Here is a 13,034-nt window from a genome sequence, read left to right as displayed (position 1 = left end):
ACACACACAGTCTGGGGAGATGTCTCAGTAAGTAGAGTGCTTGCTTGCCAACTTGAACATAGCCTTCTGGCTTAGATGCCCAGCACTAGTTATGCTGGCTGTGGTGGTGCACATCTGTTCTTTCAAGACTGTAATTAAAGGTGCAAGGATTCAAAGCAGGGTCATCCTGTGCTATATAAGGAGACTGAGGCTATCCTCAACCACATGTCTCTTCAAACAAGTAGTAAAAGAAACTTTTCTAAAAAGGAAAGAAAACATATTGTCTTAAAAAAAACAAAACACCACGGCGGTGCTAATAAGACAGTTCCTTTCCTGGCACGTGAGTTTCTGTCCAAGGACAGCACACAGTACAAGTGACCATTTAGGCCACCCAGGTTTGTCATTTGAATACTTTGTTTCAAAAAAAAAAGCCTTTTTTTTCTGTCACAGAAATCAAAATTATTTCCAGTTCTAAGAAAAAGTGATTAAAATAATCTCTAAATATTTTCTCTTTTCTTCTATCCAGTGACTTGAACCACCATGGTGCACACACAGGGTGGTTTGGGGAAGGTCTCCAGTGAAGATGCCAGAGTGAAATTCTTGCATTCTTAACAAGTTCAACATCCCTGTTTGCTTGCGCTTCCAATATCCCCATGTTTGCCACATTCCTGCTTTCATTGTTTCTCCTTTTCTTTTCTGCCTCTGAATTGTCAAGACAGAACCCTTAGAAGAACACAGCATTATCCCATAGTGGTGAAATTTTCATTAGAAATATCCATATATTTCTCCACCAGTCCTCAACATGTTAAAATTTTGAAGTTCTGATGGAGTCTACACCTTGTGTTTAAAGAATTTGCCATGTGGTTCTAGAAGGTCCATTGCTTAATTGGACAAAATGATGTAAAAAAATAATGACATTTTAAACACAAGTTTAGACTAATTATTACATTTTTGCATAGTGCTAATGGTGCTAAAGAGTTTTAATTGCTGAGTGTATTACTGCAGAAATGCTAATAAACACTTGGTGCAGAACATTTGTCATAGCAGAAAAAATTTAAAAATTTGTGTTTTTCATTGTGCTGTGGCTCACTGATTGCTCTCAGAATTCAAATAAAACGTGTAATTTCAAGTTAGCTTCAGTTTTGAATCTTGTAAACATCTAATTAAGAATCAGTGAAATATTGTACTTTAACAAAATATAAATATAAAGCACCTGTTGGTCAGTTTCTGAAAGAGGTGCCTTAGAACCCTTTAAAAAGAAATGTATATCATAACTTAAAATGGGCAACACCTTTTGTAAACCTAGCTGGGAAGGTTTATGGATAGTGTAGAGGCTGTCTACATCTTCCTTAAGAACATACAAATACTCTCCTAAGGGACCTGGCTGCCCAGACTGCCTACCCTGCAGAACCTGTTTTCCCTCAGACCCCCTACCCTGCAGAACCTGGCTGTCCTGACTGCCTACCCCACAGAATCTGGCTGTCCCAGACCCCCTAACCCCCAAAACCTGGCTTTCCTGGACTGCCTGCCCCGTGGAACCTGGCTGTCCAGACTGCCTACCCCGTGTAACCTGGCTGTCCAGACTGCCTACCCCGTGGAACCTGGCTCTCCAGACTGTTTACCCCACAGAACCTGGCTTTCATAGGACAATGGCATATATGAGGGTTAGAGTTGTCTGCTTTGACTGCGTACCAGGTTCAATCAGTTTAATTTTCTTTCAAATCACCTTTTATTATGGGAACATTTACATAAGGCTCCATGTTAATTATACAATTTCAATAATTCTAATCAATGTGTACTACAAGGTCCCACCATGTCCTGTGGCACCTCACTCTGTCTTAGTCCCAGCCTGGATAAACCACTGCCTTTGCCTCTGTTCTAAGTTTGTGTTTCCTTCTGTGCCTGGTTGTTTGTGTTTAGTGAAATGATTTTGTTTTCTTTTTTGAATTTTTGAGACAGGGTTGCTTTGGGGCGTGTCCTGGAACTAGCTCTTGTAGACCAGGCTGGCCTCGAAATCACAGAAATTTGCCTACTTCTGCCTTCCAAGTGCTGGGATTAAAAGTATGAGCCACCACAGCCTGGAAAGATGATTCTGATAGACACTGTGAAGTGAAGTCCTCCTCAATGTTTCTCTGCCATTTGTTTTCTGAAACTGGGTCTTCCCCTGAGCCTAGTGCTTGTTCTTTTCCTAACTTGGCTTGTTCTGCCTGCATGCACCCCAACGTTGGGAAGGTAGGTGACACCACCACACTTTAGCTTCCTGTGAGTTCTGGAGACCTGAATCCAGGTCCTTGGGCTTTCATGTAACACTTTACCCAAGGATCCATCTCTTGGATCTCTGTTGTTTATGGTCACTAAAATTAAATGAGAATTTACTAATTCTGTTTGTCTAGTTCCACTAGCGACATTGCTGGTTAAATGCTATTTCCCTTCCATTGTACATCTCTCCCTCACTTCCCCCCTCCTCCTCCACTGTGTTTCCTTCCTAAAGAGAGGCTGCAATTAAAACATGATCCCTGCTACACTCCTAGACACTGTTTCATATGTTATAAGTAAAGAAGAAGGGATCCTGAACATTATAGATGTTATAGATGACCTTCATCTGGTTCTAATTTTCTAGAAAGATGATAAGATATGGGTCCAGCGCATACCATTTTTCTATTTTGAAATGTCTCATCCCATCTGGGCAGCTAGAACAGAATATTATGGTTTGGTTTATTTACAATGAAAAGAAATTTCGTTCTCACAATTCTGGAGTGTCACAGTGCATGACTGAGGTGCCAAGGGCTTCAGCGTCTGGTGAGGGCTAGGTGACTGGTCCACAGAGAAGCATCTGCAGGAAGTTTCCTTTGGGCTGTGAATGCTTCCAGAGATCTCTGCAGCATGGTTGTGCTGAGATTAGGCAGGAACCTGTGCATCTGTGCATGTGTGTGTGACATAAGTGTTCAGCACTCAAATACATTTACACACACATACTCTTTAGTGCTTTTTAGAATGATACCATTTAATTTCTGGTTATGATTTAGAGGGACAAAACCCTTTCACTTGCATCAGTGCAATTGCTCCTCTTAGGGCTTACAGGAAGTCCTTGACGGATTGATTTGCTCAATAGCTCTTTATCATAAGTGACATATGACATGAGGACACCTGACCAGATGCTGAGAACCTAAGAGTGAAAAGAGTTCCATATGCCTCAGGACACAGAAGATACTCAAAAGGAGTCTACAGGATATTATTTTCCAGTATTAGTAATGAGATGTAAAATATGAATGTAAAGTACAGCTTGGAAATTGAGGAAACATGTATCTATGATTTTAACATAAATAGAAGTAAAACTAGACAAGGAAGTTCTCAGCAGAAGGTGCGAGTTTCAGCAGATCCTCGCAGGAGCAGGAGTGGAAGAGAAACAGTGAGCATTTCAGACAGATGAGAGAATACCGTGAAGACTGAGTGGCCGGAGCTGCCCTGTGCTCAAGGAGAGGGGGGCACTTGAGGCATCTGCCCCAGAGGAATACCTGACGGAAGCAAGCAAGGGTGCCCATGGGGGAAGGAAGCCCAGGCGCATCCTGCAAGGAACTATAAAGGGCTCAATGTTCTTTTGCTTTAAATTGACAAGGGCTGCTTGTATTTGACTACTAGTGACTTTTTGGTCTTAATTGCTTAACCATATGAACATTCTAGATGGTTATGCCCGTGTGGTTTTGAGGAAATACTAAATGCGACAACGAGGCTAGAAGTGAGGCGGCCTCACAATGAGCTGTTAATGTAATCTAGTCAATGAGCTATGGTGTCCCAGACCAAGAAGCCTACAGAGCAGTCAACTTTTCCATCAAACTGGCATTGATAAAGCTCATATTTTTGTATAGATTTCACCTTTTTAAATCTCATTTTTACCAGGAAATTTGTTGTGTTTTATGACTGACAACTTCAAATTTTGAAACAAAGCAAAGATGTTACTATTTATTTTAGTCATTAACATATCCATTCAACAACATTTGAGAAGACTTTGTGGAGAGTGGAGAGGAAAAAGACAATCGACAGACATGAGCCGTGAGTTAAAAACAGGCTATTGTATAAACATTTTAGAGCAGCCATTAAGAAATTGCCTCAGAACGTATTTATATTCATCCCTAAGCCAGATAAGAATGAGAATTTTGTCTTGTAAAGAAATTACAGATGTGAAGAAACATGTGAAACTTTTGCTACTAATAAAACATCAAGCGAAACAAAGTTCTGCAGGGTCCAGCTGCTGAGCAGATTGTGGACACCGGAGAAACCCAGAAGACAGCTGGAGACAGAATTATTTGCTCAAGCTTGTTGAAGGAGCAACGGGCTGCGTTCCTGCCCAGCTCCCGCACGGCTAGCTTTATACCCGAAATAACAACACACAAATTGTATTCTTTTAAACACTGCCTGGCCCATTAGTTTTAGCCTCTTGTTGGCTAACTCTCACATCTTGATTAACCCATTTCTATTAATCTGTGTAGCACCACAAGGCGGTGGCTTACCAGGAAGATTCTTAACCTGCTTCCATCTCAGAGAGGAGAGACATGGTGTCTGCCCCACTTCCCTTCTTCCCAGCATTCTGTTCTGTCTACTCCATCCACCTATGTTCTGACCTATCAGGCCAAGCAGTTTCTTTATTAGTTAACCAATGAAAGCAACAGATAGACAGATGACCCTCCTCCATCACAAGCTGAACTATGAAGAGTGCTTATGAAATGGAAGACAGGGTAAAGGTCCTTGCCACCTTGCCTGACAACTGAAGTTAGATTCCCAGGGACCACGGGGTAGAGGGAGAGAACCCACAAGTACAAACTGACCTCTGATATCCACAAGCTCACTATGGTGTATGAAAATCTATGCACAAAATAAATCTTGAGAATGGCAATCACAAAGAAACCTCTACATGGGAAAAGTTATAGACTTGGGGACCCATAGAACTATAAGAATGAATATCAGAGTCTTGGAAGAAGAGAAGAAAGACAACAAAATATGAAGAATGGGTGGCTTATATCTTCTCAAAGTACACAAGAAGTCGAAGCTGAATTCATTCTGAATGAATAGCAGACTGGACACAACCAGGTATTTCCTGTTAATGAACATCACAGTCTGTCTTGGATGGCCAAAGACAAATAAATTACTATCAAAGCAGAAATAGAAAAAAAAATGTTTCATTCAGGAGAGAAATACATGACAACAGCTGTTACCGGAAGCTGTGAAAGCCAGCCACAGATGGCTGTTTGCAAGTGCTGTTAAGAGAGCTGTCACCTCGGAAGCCATATGGCTGAAAATATCCCCCAGCTTCAAAGAGGCATGGAGGCATGCTCCATGAATAAAAGCCATCAGAACACTGAAGTGTAGTAAGTGGCATTGTGCAGTAGAGGAATGGGTGAAGGAATTTTGTAAATTGAAAGATAAAAGCTTGATGGAATTAGGGAGCATTAGTAGAGAAGGCCAAACACAGAAAGCAACAATTGAGGTGACCGAAGTCCAAGTTCCTTTGCTTGTGGTACTGTGAAGAGGATCATCTAAGAAACCTGAATCCACAATTTAAGAAAGTTTCAAAAAAAATCTTTAAATGAGGATGGCTTGTTTGATGAATTCTAGCAAACATTTAAAGAGTGAATACTCGTATGTTCATTCTGTTCTGAAACTATAAAAGGAAGGTGCCTTTTGTAATTTGTTATTATTTTGAATTTTATAATACCTCAGTGCAAAACTGAGAAAAATTTCACACACACATATGCAAGTATGCATACAAATGTACAAGCATCTGGCAAGTTTGTCAATATGGATTATCAAAATAGATTGAGAAGTACTTAACAAAGTATGAAAAATAAAATAATAAATATTCCCATATGTTTACTAGAACAAAACAGGGCTTATTTCAATTACTGAAGGATGGTTGAACCTAAATCTACCTGTATCATTCATCATGGTAACAGAGAAATTACAGCAGCATGTCAATCAATGTACAAACAAAATGTAAGTTTTGGGAATAAGTAATGTTAAAAAAGAATAGAGGGGTACTTTTCCAAGCTAAAGAGAATGGTAAGAAAATCTATATCTAGTAACATATTACATGATAAAAATAAACTTGTTTTCTCACTAGGGTTGAATGCTCATCGTTTTTTTTCCATACTCTGGCAATGTAGAACAAGAAATTATTTAGCATTCTCCAGAAAGGTAGACCAATTGGGGTGTATATGTGTGAATCATCTATTTTTGTCTCCCTCATGTACCCATAACCTTTTAAAGGGTTGTATTTATATACTTCTTGGATATATGCTTCTTTTATATACATGCATAAAATACTCAACTTACTGGGAAGAAGAAGGCTTGGGGTGGAGTAAAGCTGAATATATATAAAATACATTATATAAGTAATAAGTGATAAATTATAAGAAAATAAAATACTTGTGTAGTGATATCCAGATGGGTACAGCGAATAGAAACTGGTAGATGCCAAGATAGCTGAGAAGTCCACACACAGTCAGCTGTGTGAAACAGAGATTCAGCAAACGCTGCTGTATTTGCCTCTGGAAGATGCCAGCTCAGAGAGCTGATGACGTCAGTGCCAGCCTAAGGCTGAAGCCCTAAGGAGTAGGGGCGATTGCTGTCTAAGGCAGAAGATGGATGGATGTCCCCCTCAAACATCAAGAAGTCAGTCTCCTTCTCCATCTGTGCTTGATTCAGACCTTTGAAGAGTTAATCTCTTCCAGAAACACCTTTGAAGACATGCCCAGAAATAAGTCTTTACCAACCCCAAACTTCTGGTCCTTCCTCCCTGCACTCTCACTTGGGTCTTTTAATTAACTACAATGATCAGGAAGACTGAGCCTGTGCAGTAAGAAAAGGGAAATAAAAGAAAGGTTGGGTAGAAAATATATAGGTCTGCCCTTGTAGAATATATGATACTTTACCCAGAAAATTCCACTGAACCTTCACAGAAAACATACTGTATCGAAAAGTGTAATGAGGAAGGAGAAGATATATGGACCAGCAAATTATGTTTCCATATGTTAGTAATCAAACAAGGACATGAAATTGAAACTTACCATTTAAAATGGCTCAAAAATATAGGGTGAACATCTATTAAAAGTTGTAGGTTGTAAGTTAAAATTGTAAATATTGAAGAAAAAAATCACACATCAAATTCAGTACAGAGAAGCACATTTTTTGGGGGAACGATACCATGATGTCCTGACACTTAGGATTAGATATTCTATACAACCAATTGAATTTCTAGCACTACTTATGTGGTAAGACAAGAGCATTCTTGATTTATAAAAAGCAAAGAGTCAGACTACCTAAAACTGATTGACAAGGGAACAAAGAAAAATATTTGGAGGAGCAAGTATGTTCAGTTTAAAGACTCATTATATACCTTCCACAATTCAGAGCAGGGACGGAATGGCTCAGTGATTAAGAGCATGTACTGCCTTCAGAATGGTCCCAAGTTTGGCTCCTAGCACCCATGTCAGGGGGCACACAATGTCACTTCAGTTCCAGGGTATCAGGGCATCAAATCTGGCCTCCACAGGCACCTGAATTCATGTACTACACACACACACACACACACACACACACACACACACACACACACACACCAAAAATAAACTCTATTCAAAAAATTCCTTTCAGGCAGTATTGTTGGAGTCCAGCTATACAGATCAATATTTATATGATTTTGACAACTCTAGTAAAGTAATTCAATGTCTGAGATATTGCCAATTAAATAAGTAAGTTTAAATGAATCAAAACCACAGTGAGACAGAAATGCAAAATAACAGAATAGCTAAGTTTAAAAATGATGGCAACTCTAAGTACTAGTGAGAAGGCAGAGAAAATATTTTAATGACATGCTGCTGATGTAATTTATTTTATTATTTTTTAAAGAATTTCTTACATGAAGACTATGTTTACACTACACTTACCCCTCCCTCCCTAATCTCAAGCTTCTGTGTCCCCCTCCCTCTCTCCCAAATTCATGACCCTTTCTTTAATTAATATTGTTACACACACACACACACACACACACACACACACACACACACACATATCCTTCATACACATACACAAACACAGACAACATCCAGAGTCCACTTAGTATTGCTTGTATGTGCGCATGTCCAGGACTGATGATTTGGAACTGGACAGTTTATGGACAAGTCAGTTACTGCAGGAGACTGATTCTCCCTTTCTTAGAAGCCATAGGTCTCCTATAGCTTTTCATCCAGTAGCAAGACTTTGTGAAATTTCCCATCCACATTGGCATGCCAGTTGGTGCTAGAACTATGCTGTTCTGATTCAAGTAACCATGCTATTGAGAGTTCTTGGGCATGGCCTCCCTGTGACATCTATAGAATACTACCAAGCAGCAGATGCTCTTGTCTTCTGGCTCTTACAATCTTTCTCTCCCTTCTTCCTTGATGTTCCCCAACACTTTGGGGTTGGAACTGCTGGTATATGTATCAGTTGGGTGACATACAATGGTCACTTATCCTGTGCATTTTGACCACTTATGGATCTCTCCATCTATCTTGGGCACGTCTCCTTCCAATTGAAATGATAATTAAAATGATCAGAAAGATAGCTCAGAAGATGGCTTGGTGGTTAAAGGCACTCTGGGTTGGGTTGGGGAGGTGATAAGAGGGAACAGATTACCATGGCCTGTCCTCTGACTTCCATATGAGCCCCATGGTGCATGATCCCACACGCATATACACAGGTGTGCACACACAAAAATAAAATGTTAAAAATCATAGACACCATAAAATTTTATCATCATTATAGAAAAGTTATGCATGTTTGTTCCTTATTTATTTCATTTAAATGCAAATGATCTTCAAAACACATTAAGTGATAGACATAAATACAGATATAAAAGTCAGAAGACTTTTAGAAAACTATCTACAAGATTTTATTATCAAATATAACAATTCCTACCCAGCCCCATATTTGGTGCCAAATAGCAGTATTTCTTAATGCAAAAGAAAAAGGAGAAACAAAGACTGATTGTCCTTAAACACTGGGGCTCAGTGAGGCACAGGACCAATTGATTGAAGGGACTATCTCTCTTGAGATGTTGCTGACCTGGGCAGTTCATTATGTAATCTGCCCTAGCAGACTTGTCTCTCCGGCTTTCCATAGCTCACCCTCATTAATTCATTCTCCCACGGTGAGCCAGCATTGGCTGCACCCCAGATGCCAAAAGCATGTGATGATGGATGAGCTCTGTCAAACACTCAGTGCAGCTCATGAATGAAATGAGATGTGTATGGAGATGCTGACTCAGAAGGAGTGTCGGTGTGCAGGAACAAGGGGTGGCAAGCTGCGGCCTCTAAGGCTTTTCCTGGTTCTCTATGTCAGACCTCAGTCTCGGACGCCATCCAGATGGATGGCTTCTTTCACCAGCTCAGAATCTTCTGATTCCTGGCAGAACTATCCATCATACTTCTCTAAGGAAGACTGTATTCCCAGCTTCAGTCTTTAAAATTGCCTGAGGAGGCATCAGAAGGCTACCCAGCCCTGCCATTTATCTGCCTTCCTAAGTGGAGGGGGGAGAGTTCTCGCCATGGCAACGATAGGAAATTAAATTATGTTTATTATTTCTTCAAAGATGAAATTGTCATGGGAGAGAATGTAATTAAGACACAAGGTAGGAAATGCAGCGCAAACATCCACAGAGGTTTGTGTACATCCTTCTCATACCTGAAACTTTAAGCTTGAATGTATTTTCTCTGAATTTATATTTGTATAGAACATTTAACCCCAAATCCTTCCAGAATTAGAGACCTTTCATCCTTATTCAGGATCTGGGTGTTTTAAGAAATGTTCATTTTTTTTAATTCATAAGTTTATGATTGAACAAATTTTTCTACATGAAAACATTCACTTTTAAATTGTTTGGGGGTAGAGGGACATTAAGATTTAAAACAATAAACTCAAAAATACAATAAATGCTGTTGGAGATTATCATGATGTCTTGATTTAGGGTTTTAATTCTTAAACAGGTTTTGGTCTTTCTCCATCTCTTTGCATGATAATAAAATAATAATTCAAGTTTGTGTAGTAAGAGCAGGAAGATAAGGATTAACTAAGATAAATGAGAATAGAAGAGTAATTATTGAGTTGCCTTTGAGCATATGTAGGTGGAGACTGTGTGCCCATGCACATGAGAGGAGGGAAGAGGAGGTGGCAATGATCTTTATTTTTCTCCAGCTTATACCCTTGAAGCAGCATCTCGCACTGAATTGCAGCTTTCTTTTGCTCAGCTGGCTACCCAGCAAGTCTCAGGGATGCCCCTGCCTCTGACTCTTATATAGAAATTCCTGGCAACAGTTTGACCATATCACACTGTCCACATGGGTGCTGGGGATCCAAACTCAGATCCTTGTGTTCAGGCATCAGTTGCTCTTACCCATCACCACAGCCCCATACGCATTAGCTTTTGTGTATGTGACATTTCAAATTCAGGTACCAAAGAGTCAAAAATAGTAAATGGTAGGAGAAATCCAGAAGTCCCTGGATATCAGCAATTAGGCACGAGGAGTTGGTCTCATTGTCTTTCCACAATCCAGTGCAATTATGAGACTCAGTGAGGCATTGGGAGCGAGTGGTCATGGCTGGAGACTGAGTGAAAGGAAGCAGCCATGGGGTGGAGGCCCCACTCTGGTAGAAGGAACTTGACCTAGCAAATTTCTTTTAATAACTATCTGAACACAAGGCCCTGAGTTTTGATCCAGTGGAACTGTAGATACAGATGGCTTTGAGGGAGAAATAGAGAGTGGCTGACATACCTTTGCTGGGACTGGGAGAAGAAAGCAGGCAATACAAGCTTAGTTCAGGATTTCTCTAGCGGCAGATTGTAAGGGTTTCTCTGGTGGCAGATTGTAACACAATCCTAATTATGATTATTATGCTTATTAAATTAAAACTCAGAGTCAGATATTATGGGGTGAAAGTTGAAAGATCAGAGAAGCCGAACAGCCACCACTAGAGTGCTTACCTCTCTGAATGCTCAGACCAAAAAGGCAAGTGTAGGAGACCTCTTGTTTCTTTTTCAGCCTGCCCAGACTCCCAGAATAACCACACAGAAACTATAGTATTTGCAATTCTGTTTAGCCAATAGCTTAAGCATATTTCTGGCTAATTCATATCTTAAATTAACCCATCTCCATTAATCTGAGTATTGCCACAAGGCTGTCGCTTACCTATCAACAGGCCAAGGCAGTGTCTTTATTCACCAACGGTATTCCCAGCATACAGAGGGGAATCCCACATCAGGCAAGATCCTTTCTAGACAAAGTCTTAGATTGAATGCTCGGACTAAATGCTCTGAGCTCCTGTCTCTTCCTGCTCGGTATTCCCCTCTCCACCCAGACATATCACTCCTATCTCTAGCTACCTAGTGTTGGGATTAAAGGGGTGAGCTGCCACCCCTTGGCTCTGTCTCTCTTTTAGACTGATTCAATCTCCTGTGGCCAGGGTAGCATTGAACTCACAGAGATCCATCTACCTCTGTCTCTCCAGTGCTGGGATTAAAGTGTATGCCACCACTGCCCAGCCTCTATGGCTAGCTAGTATGCCTAGCTCCACATGCTGAACTTCAGGCAAGCTTTCTTTGTAACAGCACAAACAAAATATCACCACAGCCAATCAGAACATCATTGGAAAGAATGTTGTAGTGAGGAAACAATCCAGACATGGGAAGGGATGTTGCTTTTTCTATCCTAAGGAGCTGCACAATCACCACAATTACCTCAGACACAGCTGAGTATCTGCCACTTCAGCTGAGGTAGATTCGGTTGGCACATGAGCAGCAGTGTGCATTGCGGAGGAAACCATCACCCCACTATCTCCTAATGCAATATCACCATCTTGCTGGAGGCAGCCGAGAGTGGGCAGGTTTAGTTGGTTCTTTTAGAGGAAAGCCTTAGATCATGACACTACCCATGTCTCATAGTGCTTTTTTCCAGAACAAGAAACCTCAGTTTAAAAACAAGTAATAGGATATCACACAGGATTTTACCAAAGATGTTTGTCTCTGCATCATTTCTGTCACACAAATGTCACTGACATTAGCTCTCTTTCACGTGCCAACACTTTACATATGTTTTGACGCAACCTGTTTGCTTCAACCAAATTCTTATTCTCCAAAACATTTGACTAAATCATCTCGTGGATCTGACCTTTTTACCCCAAAGGAGCATGTGGGCCTAATGGAGTACATAGGAGGCTGGAGTGACCAAAGTTGGCACCAATAGTGTAACAGTCAGAAAAAGGCGCAGCTGGCACCAATAGCATAACAGTTAGAAAAAGGCGCGAGATTCAAAAACAGTAATGTCACAAAGCTTGTGAAGAATACTCCCAGCCAAGATGGCGCTGAAGGGGAGCAAGAGGGAAGGAGATAAAAAAAGGTGATTGGAGTTAAAGATGGGCTAAGATGACATAAAATGCCTGATGCCCGCGTGATCCCCATCAGGGGCTCTAGGAGCCGCGGCTCATGCAGATGTGACTGGCTAATTTCCCTTCTGCTTCTTTCTGGGATTTGTGGGGTTTTGCTTTGTAGGTTGCATGCTATACACCCCGCTGTGTCTGATTGTCTCTGGGACCTGGGGGCTGGGTGGCAAGTGGCATGCTTCCCCTCCTTAACCAGGGTCAGATATGGGTAGCTGGGTTAATCCTTTGCTGGGTCTACAGAGGGACCCTGCAGGAGCAAAGTGGCATCAATTTAAATTTCTGTTTAATCATCTTTCTTCTAGCTTAGAAATGTATATGCTCAACTCATTAACCTTGGTCAAATTGTTTGAAATAGATTTCTTTCATCCTAAAAATTTTGGTGATATATTTCACTAGATTACTAGAGTCCCTCTTTCTTACGGCTTTTCTTTACATCTGGACTAGAACTGATACCCATATCACAAGAACACTCAAAATGGGGTCTGTTGATGTTTGAGAGGAAAAGAATTCTTTTATGCCCTGTATCTCAAAAATTATTTGAGAGTTTGAGCAGTAATAATTCTGTCACTGTCGATATTTCTTTGCCC

General features: G+C 40.6%; 1 pseudogene; it reads right to left on the bottom strand.

Moving 5' to 3' along the window:
- Window positions 1–11,817, bottom strand: part of LOC101983651 — a 19,771-nt pseudogene extending 7,954 nt beyond the window's left edge.
- Window positions 11,818–13,034: the final 1,217 nt, after the last annotated feature.

The sequence above is a fragment of the Microtus ochrogaster genome, chromosome 1 (genome assembly GCF_000317375.1).
Source record: "Microtus ochrogaster isolate Prairie Vole_2 chromosome 1, MicOch1.0, whole genome shotgun sequence".
NCBI classification, from domain to species: Eukaryota; Metazoa; Chordata; class Mammalia; order Rodentia; family Cricetidae; genus Microtus; species Microtus ochrogaster.
This window is presented reverse-complemented; position numbering and strand designations above follow the sequence as displayed.